Genomic DNA, 14,130 nt, shown 5'->3' on the forward strand with positions numbered 1-14,130 from the left:
AGAAACTGGATTCACAATATTGTGATTGAATTCGTTTAATTCGGTGGGGGAAAGACTACTCCCGTAAACTTGACTGCATATTACAGGATATTGCAGAGACAGTGCATTTGTAAGTGTACATGTAAAACCCCCGCCCGCACGACCCTTGTCCTTATCACAGGTCTGTGTGTGCGCGGCTGTGTCAGCATTACATATCTATGTCTAAAACAGGTGATTTATGTGAAATGTATTTTTGTGCAATGCGCAACCACTTAATATTTCGTATTTGAAAATGCAAATTATTAATATGTCTATAATACATTACATTTTCATAAGAAAACAATTAAGTGATCTGAGTCTCCGTTGAGGGGGCGGGGCTGTAGCCACGAGGGGGTGACGCCCCCTTTCGCCCCCCCCCCACGGCGCCGGGCCTGAATGGTACCTTTGTTCAAAAAAATTTTTTTTTTCTTTATTTAACACACCCTTTTTAAATGAAATTGATGAATGGGTTTTTTAGAGTAGTGAGTTAAAATAGGAATTTGGTTCTTTTATTCTATATGCTCATGTGGTATTATAGTAGATTTAGGAATAGTTACCTTATATTAGAAAAGAAAGAAAAAATCTTTATTTTACCTGCCCTAACTTTTTCCCTATTTTCTGGTTTTCTCCATGCTCAACAACACAGGTGTAGAATTGGGTGTGGGTGGTATGGGCGTGTCCCTACCAATATTTCTGATTGAAGAAAAAAATCCGGCCCCGTGCACGAGACACAAAGGGTTACTGTAGGTTTCCACTGGGCGAAACACCACGCCCAATTTGCTCATGAATATTCACTCTGGGGGCGTGGTCACGAAAACAGCAAGCTCATGTTAATTAGCAAGTGCGGTTGCAGTGCAGTGAGCAGCTGCTCGCGAGCAAACTGTCCTTGAGGAATGTAGCGTTAGATTCATCTCATTCTCTAGCCGCTTTATCCTGTTCTACAGGGTCACAGGCAAGCTGGAGCCTATCCCAGCTGACTACGGGCAAAAGGCGGGGTACACCCTGGACAAGTCTCCAGGTCATCACAGGGCTGAAACATAGACACAGACAACCATTCACACTCAATTTAGAGTCACCAGTTAACCTAACCTGCATGTCTTTGGGGGAAACCGGAGCAAACCCATGCGGAGAACATGTAAACTCCACACAGAAAGGCCCTCGCCGGCCCCGGGGCTCAAACCTGGACCTTCTTGCTGTGAGGCGACAGCGCTAACCACTACACCGCCCTAGTGTTAGATTAGCTTGTAAAATGAATCAGTTAACAACAGTTCGGATTCAGTGTGTAAAAACGACAACAGATGAATATGACTGTTTTCTCAGTTTGTGTGGCATGTAAATAACAATCCGACAACAACTGGAGTTCATTAAGGTCACAAAGACATTATTAAATAATATCAGATTGTGCTAATGTTGGCTAATATTGCACCGAGTCTTGTTTGTAAAGTGCCTGCAAACTTTAGCAGCCCGCTAACCCTGAATTTGAAGTGCTTCAGTTAACACCTGCAGAGACCTGACCAAGTTCCTGTAACATGACACATGTAAACAACAACAACCCGATGGTGATGTGGACATTGTTCGCGGCCCAGACACCTTTTAATCAAATCAAACATTTTCATGGAATCAGCAAAACAGCCTCCGCCTTCTTGATCAGAAATGTTTGGTTCCTCCGCCTGTCTTTTGAAAACATTTTTAAGCGTATTCTGAATTGAAGAAACACATTTTACACAATTTCCCTTGACCAGAACACTATGTGCGCTTCAGCAGAACCCTGTTCCTCCCTCCCCCCTCCGCTCTGGGCTCAAGGACACAACAGAAGGGCAATAATATAACAACAACCAATCAGAATTCAGATACATTCTGTTGTCAAGTAAAATTATAACCTTACAACGTATCAAAAATTTCTCGAGCGCTCGTGCTATTTTACCGTTAGACCAATCACTATACACATAGTGTATAGTGAATGGTCTAACGGTAAAATAGCACGAGCTATTTTACCATTAGACCAATATTATGGTCTACCCATAATACTGAAATGTCATTACGTTGCAAGCGTTTGACTTTGGTGCAGACCCAGCAAATTATTTCAAATTGAGCAAACACAAAAGAAGTTTCTGTCGCGGAGATGAGAGACAGCTGAGGAACGAGCCTAGCTATTTTTGAGTGGCTGCCCTTTTTCATCCTGTTGCCGCAGAGCCCCAGTGACCTAATGGATAAGGCACTGGCTTCCTAAGCCAGGCACTGTGGGTTAGAGTCCCATCTGGGATGTGAGATCAGCAGAGTGGCACAGCGGTAGCATGCTGGGCCCATAACCCAGAGGCTGATGGATCGAAACCATCCTCTGCTAGCTGGTGGTCTTTTTACTCCAGCATTTTCCAGAAGGCAGCTATGGAGCACTTGCATGTGACGTCACATCTGCTCTAGATTGTAGACAAACGCCATCTTGGCGGTCAAGCGCCATATTTCCGCTGACTTTCATTTTTTTTTTGCCGAAATATTCAAAAATTACTGTGCCACAATGCCGGATACTTGCATGGCATATAAATGCCACAACAGGAGAGGTCAGAAAACAGGAAGAAAGTTTCATAGGCTGCCACGGGACCCTGACAGGCGCGCAAAATGGATTGCTGCTATCGGCCGGGCTGATCCAAACAACAAGAACAAGGCATGGGTACCGACTGGAAGGAGCGATCACTGGCGCCTGTGCAGTGACCATTTCATCTCAGGTTCGTCATGTATTTATTTCAGTATATCCATGTGGTTATTTGCAGCATAAGTTTATGACTTGCTCTAATAAAAAAATTCCGGGAAGTGGGAGCCTGAGAAAATAGGGTTGGGGCGGGGGCGTGGATTGGGTCTTTAGCGGTGTGGTACGAAAAAAAACAGTAAAGAACTTATAAGAATTTACCACTGTCTTAGTAGTAAATCCTTATAAATATAAGGATCAATCCTTATAAGGACTTATAAATAAATATATATGCCCACACATCTTTAATTCTAAGAATTATGATTTATCAGTATTGCTAATTAAGGTAAAAACTAAGGAAATTAAACTGGACAAATATGTTTTTATTTCATTAAGCAGGTTTACCATATATACAGTAATAGTGATAGACTACTGATACTTGATCTAACTGATAATATAAAATATTCAACCATAATCGGCTGGTCAGTGCTATGCTAGATACTACTGATAGATACTACTGACTTACCCGGCCAATGACGATAGTTTTTTCTTCTTTACAAGATGCCACATCTTAGGGGGGCTGACAAATCCTGAATTTCTGTAGAGATAACTCTCCAGAGATTTATAAGCATGTGCTTCACCACTGAACAGCGAAGGAAAGTTGATTAGGTAATTGTACACGTCTGGGTATTCCACCTCCGGCAGTTCAACATCCACTGACACGGTCGTGAAAACTCCATCCGGTAAGCCATAAGGGTCACTAATCTGTAGACCGTTTATTTTAGACATATATCTAATTATCTGTGCATTAGAAAAATTAGCCGTGTAGTCCGTCGGTTGAAAGTGATCCATTCTGTACACGAGTGCAGCAGTATTCAGCTGTGGTGTTGCCCGACAAGATGGCGTCTGTGTACTTTCCGGTCACGTGACTGCAAGATCTCTATTGCAGGCTCCAGACACACAGAAAGTGAGAGGTCAGCAGCGGGAGCGTGCCGGGTCCGGAGGTCGATGGATCAAAACCATCTTCTGCCGAGTCTGCCATCATTTTCCGTGACCCAGTGATTGTGGGTTCGAGACCCATGTGGGGTGTGCAGAGTGGCGCACCGGAAGCACACTGGAGCCTAGAGCCCAGACGCCGACACAGTCCGCTGCTCTTTCTAGCCACTTTTCTTCCCAAAATTCCCAGCAGAGGCAATAAATGTCATCTATCTGTCTTACTAGAAATTTGGTGGCTGGCCTCGAAAATTGTCCATCAGGAGGCCTGATTTTCAGTGCTCTGTCACTAGTTTGCCATTGGTCAGTGCTTTGTATCACGCAGACAGGCACATAGGCATTATGGGAGTGAAATAAGGCCCACCGCATCTACCAATTGTTGTCACAGTATGTTACCCATGTGTACGACTCACAGATCAGAGCTCTTTGGGCAGCAAAGATCCTGGTCAGCGAATCAGGAAAAATCAGAGTGATTTCATGGTTTTCTAACTTTTTTCCACATGTTCTTCTTAAGCACAAGACATAAAACATAATTAATCAAGTGCCCTGAAATGTACACATACAGTCGTTCATTTTCTGTACCCATGAGCTATCTCAGGGGTAACCCAGACACATTCACACCTCTGGGCTATTCAGAGTTTTCGCTTGACCTTCTCTAGGTCTTTGGACTGGGGCAGGAACCCGGAGCACCCGGTGCAAATCCTCACAGGCACGAAGAGAGCATGCATGCTCCAGACATAAAGGCTGCCGGTCAGCCAATAGGCTCAAGCCCAGACCCTGCTCGGTATGAGTTGACACTGCTAACCACTGCAACATTATGCGGCCTATGTAAATTCAGTAAACAGCTGTGCTTTCCAGTGTAAAATCGCCTGGCTATGAGTGGCAGTGTACGTGCTTCCAAAGAAAAGTCTACTTACTTCAGTCGGGGTAAAATGCCTTGTAAGCAATTTGTGACTGGAATGAGGATGTGCTGACATTAAAGCCAGACGTTGCAAGCATTTGACTTTGGTGCAGACCCAGCAAATTATTTCGAACTGAGCAAACACAAAAGAAGTTTCTATCGCGGAGATGAGAGACGGCTGAGGAATGAACCTAGCTATTTTTGAGTGGCTGCCCTTTTTTGTCCTGTCGAGGCAGAACCCCAGTGGCCTAATGGATAAGGCACTGGCATCCTAAGCCAGGGACTGTTGGTTTGAGTCCCACCTAGGGTGTGAGGTCAGCAGAGTGGCGCAGCGGGAGCGTGCTGGGCCCATAACCCAGAGGCCGATGGATCGAAACCATCCTCTGCTAGCTGGTGGTCTTTTTAATCCAATGTTTTCCAGAAGGCAGCTATTGCAGGCTTCAGACACACATAAAGTGAGAGGTCAGCAGCGGGAGCATGCCGGGCCTGGAGGTCGATGGATCGAAACCATCTTCTGCCGAGTCTGCCAACTTTTACTCCAATGTTTTCCATGACCCAGTGATTGTGGGTTCGAGACCCGTGTGGGGTGTGCAGAGTGGCACACCGGAAGCACGCTGGGCCCAGAGCCCAGACGCCGACATAGTCCGCTGCTCTTTCTAGCCACTTTTCTTCCCAAAATTCCAAGCAGAGGCAATAAACGTCATCTATCTATCTTACTAGAAATTTGGTGGCTGGCCTCGAAAATTGTCCATCAGGAGGCTTGATTTTCAGTGCTCTGTCACTAGTTTGCCATTGGTCAGTGCTGTGTATCACGCAGACAGGCACATAGGCATTATGGGAGTGAAATAAAGCCCACCGCATCTACCAATTGTTGTCACAGTATGTTACCCATGTGTACGACTCACAGATCAGTGCTCTTTGGGCAGCAAAGATCCTGGTCAGCGAATCAGGAAAAATCAGAGTGATTTCATGGTTTTCTAACTTTTTTCCACATGTTCTTCTTAAGCACAAGACATAAAACGTAATTAATCAAGTGCCCTGAAATGTACACATACAGTCATTCATTTTCTGTACCCATGAGCTATCTCGGGGATAACCCAGACACATTCACACCTCTGGGCTATTCAGAGTTATCACTTGACCTTCTCTAGGTCTTTGGACTGGGGCAGGAACCCTGAGCACCCGGTGCAAATCCTTACAGGCACGAAGAGAGCATGCATGCTCCAGACATAAAGGCTGCCGGTCAACCAATAGGCTCAAGCCCAGACCCTGCTCGGTGTGAGTTGACACTGCTAACCACCGCAACATTATGCGGCCTATGTAAATTCAGTACACAGCTGCGCTTTCCAGTGTAAAATCGCCTGGCTACGAGTGGCAGTGTACGTGCTTCCAAAGAAAAGTCTACTTACTTAAGTCGGGGTAAAATGCCTTGTAAGCAATTTGTGACTGGAATGAGGACGTGCTGACATTAAAGCCGGACGTTGCAAGCGTTTGACTTTGGTGCAGACCCAGCCAGTGGCGTGCACAGATAGACACGAGGTGGTGCTCAAGCACCTGCCCCTCTGCCCTCTGTCCAAAAAAGTGCCCTTTTGAATTTTTTTTTTTACAGTTTACTGAGGCCAATGTCGACATGATCTTTTAGAAAAGCCACGGCATTAAAAGAGTGTTTGAATATAATGTCCCGATGTGTGCCCCCTCCGCACACACACCGGACCTCTGTCTCTCTTGCTCTGTCACGTGAACAAGCGTGCAGTGCATTCAATGTGAGGTTGCAGCAGCATAGCGTCCTGGAAGCCACGGCCTTGTCGTAGCACAGACAACACATCGGGCAGTCAGTCAGCTCTTCCCCTGCCCCACCAGCCAGGTAACACATGAATCGAGTGAAAATGTATTGTTTGCCCTCTAAGCCCAAGCTGTAATTATTTTGTCGTGAAGTAGCCCGTCGCATACAGAAACAACTGCACATATTATATTTTTTGCTAGACCATTTTCAGATTTAGGAAAGCAAAAATTTATTTTTCTATTTTGTTCAACTAGAGATTCCTGGCAAAGTCAAAAAGCCTTGATGTAATAAATTAAGTGGTTGTTTTACACCTTTAAAAACTAAAACGGGTCAGTGGCGACCCGAACACAAGAGGAGGGTTAAATCTCAGACTTTTATAATAAGGTGTTCCACATGCGCAAAAAAGTGCCCTTTTTCCCCCCCAGAGCACTTGCCCCCCAAAATGTCTGTGCACGCCACTGATTATGAGCCTGTCAGTGGACAAGCGCTTTACTTTGACACACAATATTGCCCCATAGGATTACACTGTATAGCCTTTTTTGTGGTTCCTGGTTATTGCTTTCTAATTCTGTACTGGAGCGATTTCAATCCTTTTTATTCCGAGTAAATGTTTAGGACCAAACAGATAGGAAAATAGGTCCCAGTTTAAAAAAAAAAAATCCCAGAGTTTTCCTTTAAACCAAAGAGTGGCGGTTTGGGCACATCTGTCACACACGATAAGTGCTTCTGGTGATTATGAAAATGACAAGAAAGTAAAACCAATTTAGTTATTTGGAAACACATTGGTTTCAACTAAGGGATCATTCAGGGTCACCTTAATCCTACTTAACTAAACGGTTTATCAAAAAGGAAAGTTTTTAAGTCTAATCTTAAAATTAAAGAGGGTGTCTGGCTCCTGAACCCGAACTGGGAGCTGGTTCCACAGGAGAGGAGCCTGATAGGCAGCACTCTGTTACTTTCTGCAGTCGTCCTGGTTAGAGCTTTCCAACCAGGATTAAGGTAGACAGGGTAGACAAAGTTGTGATTTTCTTCATGTGTTAACAAGACTGGAGAAAACGTCTTCGTGGTGTCTCTGTTTATGGCCATGTACAAACACACTTTTATACTTATTTCTGTTCACTACCGTGCTTTTACACAGTTCATTCTGCTGCCGAGATACACCTCATCTGCCCCACTTACAAACAAACCTCTCAAGATGGCACTCATATCTACCCACAGTCCAATGTTCTTAAAGTGACAGTTTACTCCTGTTTACAGACCTGCTGTGCTGCTCACCAGTGTGACAGTAACGACTTTATAAATGACTTAACCCCATCCACTACATATTTTTCAAACCAATGCATGTAATGGAGTTATGATTGTAACATTTGATGAAAAGTCAATTTAAGAACAATATTGCCCTTTGACTTCAAGCTGTATTTCAAGTGTATCATCAGTTAATGGCTGAATAATCCACAGAATTTGTGATCATCAAAATGATTGTTTGTAGGACTATGTTCACATGTACTTCTGTCTTAATAAGTGCCTTTACAAGATAAATCCAGACAAGGGGACCAAAGTGGGGAAGAAAGAAACTAAAAAAACAGCAGTCCATCAATCCCAAGTTTCTTTCAATGATCACAAATATTGCAGACTTTAAATGGAGAGAGTAGAAAGCAACGCATGCAAACACACAAACTCACCCAAATAAGCAATCATCTTTTTCTTTCTCTTTAATAATGAAATGTAGCTCTGTAGAAGTTCAGGAGTTGCATAAAGTTATGTTCTGCAAATTATAACTTGCTGTAATGATTTCTGAATTTTAAAATTACTTATTTTTCCCCAGCAACACTTTTTTTCAGGATAAAGATCATTTAAAGAAAATAAAACAAACAAGACAATTTGTTGTGCTGAAGTCTTTATGACGATGCCATCTTGTGGAGCTTTCTCCACAAGATGGCATTGTCAATTATCTTATTGTGGTCCATGTACGAGCATTCTGCTCACATCCCCATGAGATTTCGACTTCTTTGCTTATGAATCCTACTTTTCATTAGAATATAGACTCTCTTCAATCATACATACATATCACTTTTACATATGCATACATATATAATTTGTTGTGAGGTCTTATTGCAGTTGTCTTCCAGTCTTTGGAGCGTCACCATTAATTCTGATTATTCAATTAATTGCCAACTCATCAACAAAATGACTTGTTTCTCCTAATTAATGAAGAAATTTGAAATTGCAGTTGGGCTATAAAGATAATTTCTGAATAATGTGTGACCTGCAATATATTGTGTCCAGCATGGATAAGCACATTACAGCGGTAGTGAATAAAATGGGCTCTGGACAGGTTCACTTGGAATGGAGCTGTCTGTGATTGGATAATGTACAGACTAATGATATTAAAATCATATGAGGCAAATGAATAAAAAATAATAGACAAGAGAAAGAAGACAGGTAGGCCAGGCAGAACATGAGGCTACAGGGAAGAAATAAGGAACACAAAGGAAATAAAATGCCCAGTTCCTCTCTCTCTCTGCAACCTTCACTCGATCCAGCAAACTTCACACACAAAATACATCACCTCCCTTAAGGCCTAATGGCTTGGTGGCATCTTTCATAATATTACCAAGAGCAGCAGCTGGTTTGTTCCTCACCTCAGTGAAATAACAGGCTTCATTATTACAAAATCAATAAATCAATCACATTATAATAATAGTAATAATGGCTTTTATACTAAATTATTTATCATGACTTATTCACAGCAATTTCTGATAAGACCAAAGACCCTAATACAGCAAAACCACTTTTAAAAACAAATGCAATGTGAAATTTAAAGATTTAATTATTTTATTATATTTTTACAGACCAGAATGATTGATTTTTCATAATTCCATGAATTCTGCTGACAGTCGGAGTTGAAGACAGGTTCCCCATGTGAGGCTGAATGTAAAGCCAGGATGCTTCAGTAAGAATCAACAATCTGTCAGTAACAATGGTGACACTGTCATGTGGTGCTGTGGGCTGGAGCTTCATGAACCTTTATGATGTGAACATATCATAGTACAGAAAGAATACTTTCACTCAGCTGAGACCATTCATCACGTTCACTGTTATATTCATGTGTCTGTGGCTTTCACTCGGTGAGTTAACTTTGACTTTTTGTTCTTGCAGAAATATTAAGCGTTGAATTAGTGATTTATTCATCTGTGTGGTGGGAAGAAAAATGAGAATGTGCATGTTTTCTTCTCTATGACAGGTGACTCTATGGCAGCTTCAATCAAGCCACTTTTCACTCATACAGTTATAGATGAAGGCAGTGATGTTACTCTGTCCTGCAGCTACAAATCAAGTGGTACAGGAAACTACCTGCACTGGTACAGACAATATCCAAAATCTAAACCTGACTTCCTTCTTTTTATATCACAAAGTGGATATAAAAGTGACTCAATCCCACCACGTCTCTCTGCTGAAGTTGATGAAAAGAATAACCAAGTGGATCTGCTCATCTCCTCTGCTGCTGTATCAGACTCTGCACTATACTACTGTGCTCTGCAGCCCACAGTGACAGGAAATCCAACTGCACTGTACAAAAACTTTCACACAGTTATGTTATACTGAAGGCTGATCACTTGTCAAAGTTACATAATTCCAGATGATATAATCTCAATGATATAATGAGTTAAAATAAATAAATGGGGTTAGATCAGTCAATAAAATATATATTCAGTGTGTCTTGGCTCGGGGCGGCACAGTGGTGTCGTGGTTAGCGCTGTCACCTCACAGCAAGAAGGTCTGGATTTGAGCCCCGTGGCCGGCGAGGGCCTTTCTGTGTGGAGTTTGCATGTTCTCCCCGTGTCCGCATGGGTTTCCTCCGGGTGCTCCGGTTTCCCCCCACAGTCCAAAGACATGCAGGTTAGGTTAGCTGGTGACTCTAAATTGACCGTAGGTGTGAATGAATGTCTGTGTCTATGTGTCAGCCCTGTGATGACCTGGCAACTTGTCCAGGGTGTACCCCGCTTTTCACCCGTAGTCAGCTGGGATAGGCTCCAGCTTGCCTGTGACCCTGTAGAACAGGATAAAGCGGCTAGAAATGATGAGATGAGGTGTCTTGGCTCGGTCTCCTGCTCCAGATCTATGTTCACACTCAGGATCACACTTTTTGGTTGCTAAAGGCCAATTTATGCTGACAACCCAGTCCTTGCAGATAGTGTTGCAGACAGTGTCTGCGTAGCCCCCCCACCTTCGCAGATGCTCTGCGCGCACCTCCCAAAAAATGTGACCACCGCAGAAGCCTCGCAGACAGTGTCGCAGACAAGAGGGCTCTGATTGGTCCACTCTACATCTGCTGTACACGCACTTCCGCTTCCCTACTTTCTAGGTTTGGTTTGTTTTCACGACCGGCATTTTTAAAAACACGAGCGAAGATGGAGCAGCATGAAGAGCGGTTGATTGAGGAAGTACGTACATCTATATGACTCCAGTTCTAGTCATTATGCAAAGCCTCCGTTTTCACGCCACGCATGGGCCACAAGGCCCATCAACAACCCACTGCAGCAAATGTCAGAAGTGGGATTCGAACCCACGCCTCCAGAGGAGACTGCAACTTGAATGCAGCGCCTTAGACCACTCGGCCACCCTGACTCACCACGCCCAGCGCGAATCCGGCGTGGAACATGCTGAGGTCTCATGCTGCTCTCACGCGTGGGCCATGCGCTTGGCTCACTATTGCAATAGTCTGGGCAGTGCTTTTACAAGTTTGCAGAAAACACGGACTTTCCGGCAAACGTTTTACTGCCGTGCTTTGACTCGACCTGTCCGGGAGAGGAGCCCTTTCCGTTTCGGGCAGATTCCTGGACTTGGACCCGCTCCGTCTTTTGCCAGACAAGCTCGGGTAAAAGCCGCCACAGAACAAGGCTCCGGCTGCCTTTCAACAAACCCGATTTCAGATGGCGTCGGCAGCACACTCAAAGCAGCGTGGGAGATGTCGAGCGGACGTCGAGGACATCGCTTTAAGTAGGTGGCCACGACTGCACACGGGGCCTCGGGACAGCGTGGACGAATTATCAGGAGACGCTTCGGTGCACTTCGTTTCAAAACGCATACGCTTCAGGGAGGCAAAATCCTCAGGTTGGACGTGAACGAGTCTACGGCCTAGCCTCGTTGATTCACTGGACGTACAACCGTCTGTGGGCAGCGCTGCTAAATAAAGCCAGGGTTGTAAAATGAAACCCCTGAATGGACTGCAATGACCAGTTTTCACCCATCGTACGGCAAACGGAATCTCAGACTTACTCGTAAGCATGCTATATCGCGTAGGGAAACCTCAAGGCATCCGTTTCAGTACCTTAAGATGCAAAACTGGATTTCAGCGTGCTATCAGTACACCATCCCGAACATTAGTAAGCAGGACTTAACAGACCTCAGGATCAAGATCGAAGAACGCTTCTTCACTGGACACCGCTAGCCGGACGATGCTCCTAGTCCGCTCGGCCAGACACCAAAGCGAGACGCATCGTTGACCACGCCCAGGTCTTGAGCCAGCCACGTGAGTTGGCAATGCACTTGGGTCACTGCTCAAATGCCTATATTCGCTGATCAAAGGAAGACTGCCGCCCCGTTTCAGGCCGAGAGCACAGGGGCCCTGGCGAAACCCATCCGCCGCCAGCCGGGCAACACTCGACGGGCCCCAAATGTCACACCGCACGTAGCCAGCAGGATTCGAACCTGTGCAGGGAAACCCCAACGGATTTCAAGTCCGTCGCCTTCACCACTCGGCCATGACTACTGGAGGTGCCGAAATTCAAGTGCGGCAAAAAATCGCTTTGAGCAACTTTTTTTTTTTTCTTTTGCAAGGGCACACTAGCCAAAGCCTCCGTTTTCACGCCACAAGGCCCATCAACAACCCGCTGCAGCAAATGTCAGAAGTGGGATTCGAACCCACGCCTCCAGAGGAGACTGCAACTTGAACACAGCGCCTTAGACCACTCGGCCACCCTGACTCACCACGCCCAGTGCGAATCCGGCGTGGAACATGCTGAGGTCTCATGCTGCTCTCACGCGTGGGCCATGCGCTTGGCTCACTATTGCAATAGTCTGGGCAGTGCTTTTACAAGTTTGCAGAAAACACGGACTTTCCGGCAAACGTTTTACGGCCGTGCTTTGACTCGACCTGTCCGGGAGAGGAGCCCTTTCCGTTTCGGGCAGATTCCTGGACTTGGACCCGCTCCGTCTTTTGCCAGACAAGCTCGGGTAAAAGCCGCCACAGAACAAGGCTCCGGCTGCCTTTCAACAAACCCGATTTCAGATGGCGTCGGCAGCACACTCAAAGCAGCGTGGGAGACGTCGAGCGGACGTCGAGGACATCGCTTTAAGTAGGTGGCCACGACTGCACACGGGGCCTCGGGACAGCGTGGACGAATTATCAGGAGACGCTTCGGTGCACTTCGTTTCAAAACGCATACGCTTCAGGGAGGCAAAATCCTCAGGTTGGACGTGAACGAGTCTACGGCCTAGCCTCGTTGATTCACTGGACGTACAACCGTCTGTGGGCAGCGCTGCTAAATAAAGCCAGGGTTGTAAAATGAAACCCCTGAATGGACTGCAATGACCAGTTTTCACCCATCGTACGGCAAACGGAATCTCAGACTTACTCGTAAGCATGCTATATCGCGTAGGGAAACCTCAAGGCATCCGTTTCAGTACCTTAAGATGCAAAACTGGATTTCAGCGTGCTATCAGTACACCATCCCGAACATTAGTAAGCAGGACTTAACAGACCTCAGGATCAAGATCGAAGAACGCTTCTTCACTGGACACCGCTAGCCGGACGCTGCGCCTAGTCCGCTCGGCCAGACACCAAAGCGAGACGCATCGTTGACCACGCCCAGGTCTTGAGCCGGCCACATGAGTTGGCAATGCACTTGGGTCACTGCTCAAATGCCTATATTCGCTGATCAAAGGAAGACCGCCGCCCCGTTTCAGGCCGAGAGCACAGGGGCCCTGGCGAAACCCATCCGCCGCCAGCCGGGCAACACTCGACGGGCCCCAAATGTCACACCACACGTAGCCAGCAGGATTCGAACCTGTGCAGGGAAACCCCAACGGATTTCAGTCCGTCGCCTTCACCACTCGGCCATGACTACTGGAGGTGCCGAAATTCAAGTGCGGCAAAAAATTGCTTTGAGCAACTTTTTTTTTTCTTTTGCAAAGGCACACCAGCCAAAGCCTCCGTTTTCACGCCACGAGGCCCATCAACAACCCGCTGCAGCAAATGTCAGAAGTGGGATTCGAACTCACGCCTCCAGAGGAGACTGCAACTTGAACGCAGCGCCTTAGACCGCTCGGCCACCCTGACTCGCCACGCCAAGCACGAATCCGGCGTGGAACATGCTGAGGTCTCATGCTGCTCTCACGCGTGGGCCATGCGTTTGGCTCACTATTGCAATACTCTGACCAACTTAATTGTATTTTGTAAATATAAACAAACTCAGAATTTGATGCCTGCAACACACTCAAAAAAAGCAAGGTGGTTTATCTAATGGTTATTAGATGGTTTCAAGATGGCGGCATGTATGGATGCAGCAGCCCCTCGCAAACCCAATAACATGGTGTTTTGAAATGTTTCTTCATCAATGTCTACATGTCTGTATACGTTAAGACACAAGTACAGTCGCCAGTTTCTGGTGAATATTGGCAGAACAAGTGAACACAGCTTGACAATCAGCACAAGAACCAAAACTCTAGAGCCTCAGCCGACTCTGCCAG

General features: G+C 45.6%; 5 non-coding genes across 5 annotated transcripts; 1 reads left to right on the forward strand and 4 right to left on the reverse strand.

Moving 5' to 3' along the window:
- Window positions 1-4,912: 4,912 nt before the first annotated feature.
- On the forward strand, window positions 4,913-4,984 carry trnam-cau (transfer RNA methionine (anticodon CAU)). The gene has a single exon. It is a non-coding gene; the product is annotated as a tRNA-Met (tRNA).
- Window positions 4,985-10,924: 5,940 nt separating this feature from the next.
- On the reverse strand, window positions 10,925-11,007 carry trnal-caa (transfer RNA leucine (anticodon CAA)). The gene has a single exon. It is a non-coding gene; the product is annotated as a tRNA-Leu (tRNA).
- A 1,062-nt stretch (window positions 11,008-12,069) lies between these two features.
- On the reverse strand, window positions 12,070-12,151 carry trnas-uga (transfer RNA serine (anticodon UGA)). The gene has a single exon. It is a non-coding gene; the product is annotated as a tRNA-Ser (tRNA).
- A 131-nt stretch (window positions 12,152-12,282) lies between these two features.
- On the reverse strand, window positions 12,283-12,365 carry trnal-caa (transfer RNA leucine (anticodon CAA)). The gene has a single exon. It is a non-coding gene; the product is annotated as a tRNA-Leu (tRNA).
- Window positions 12,366-13,637: 1,272 nt separating this feature from the next.
- Window positions 13,638-13,720, reverse strand: trnal-caa (transfer RNA leucine (anticodon CAA)). Its single transcript has one exon. It is a non-coding gene; the product is annotated as a tRNA-Leu (tRNA).
- Window positions 13,721-14,130: the final 410 nt, after the last annotated feature.

This window comes from Neoarius graeffei, chromosome 1, assembly GCF_027579695.1.
Source record: "Neoarius graeffei isolate fNeoGra1 chromosome 1, fNeoGra1.pri, whole genome shotgun sequence".
Taxonomy (NCBI): domain Eukaryota; kingdom Metazoa; phylum Chordata; class Actinopteri; order Siluriformes; family Ariidae; genus Neoarius; species Neoarius graeffei.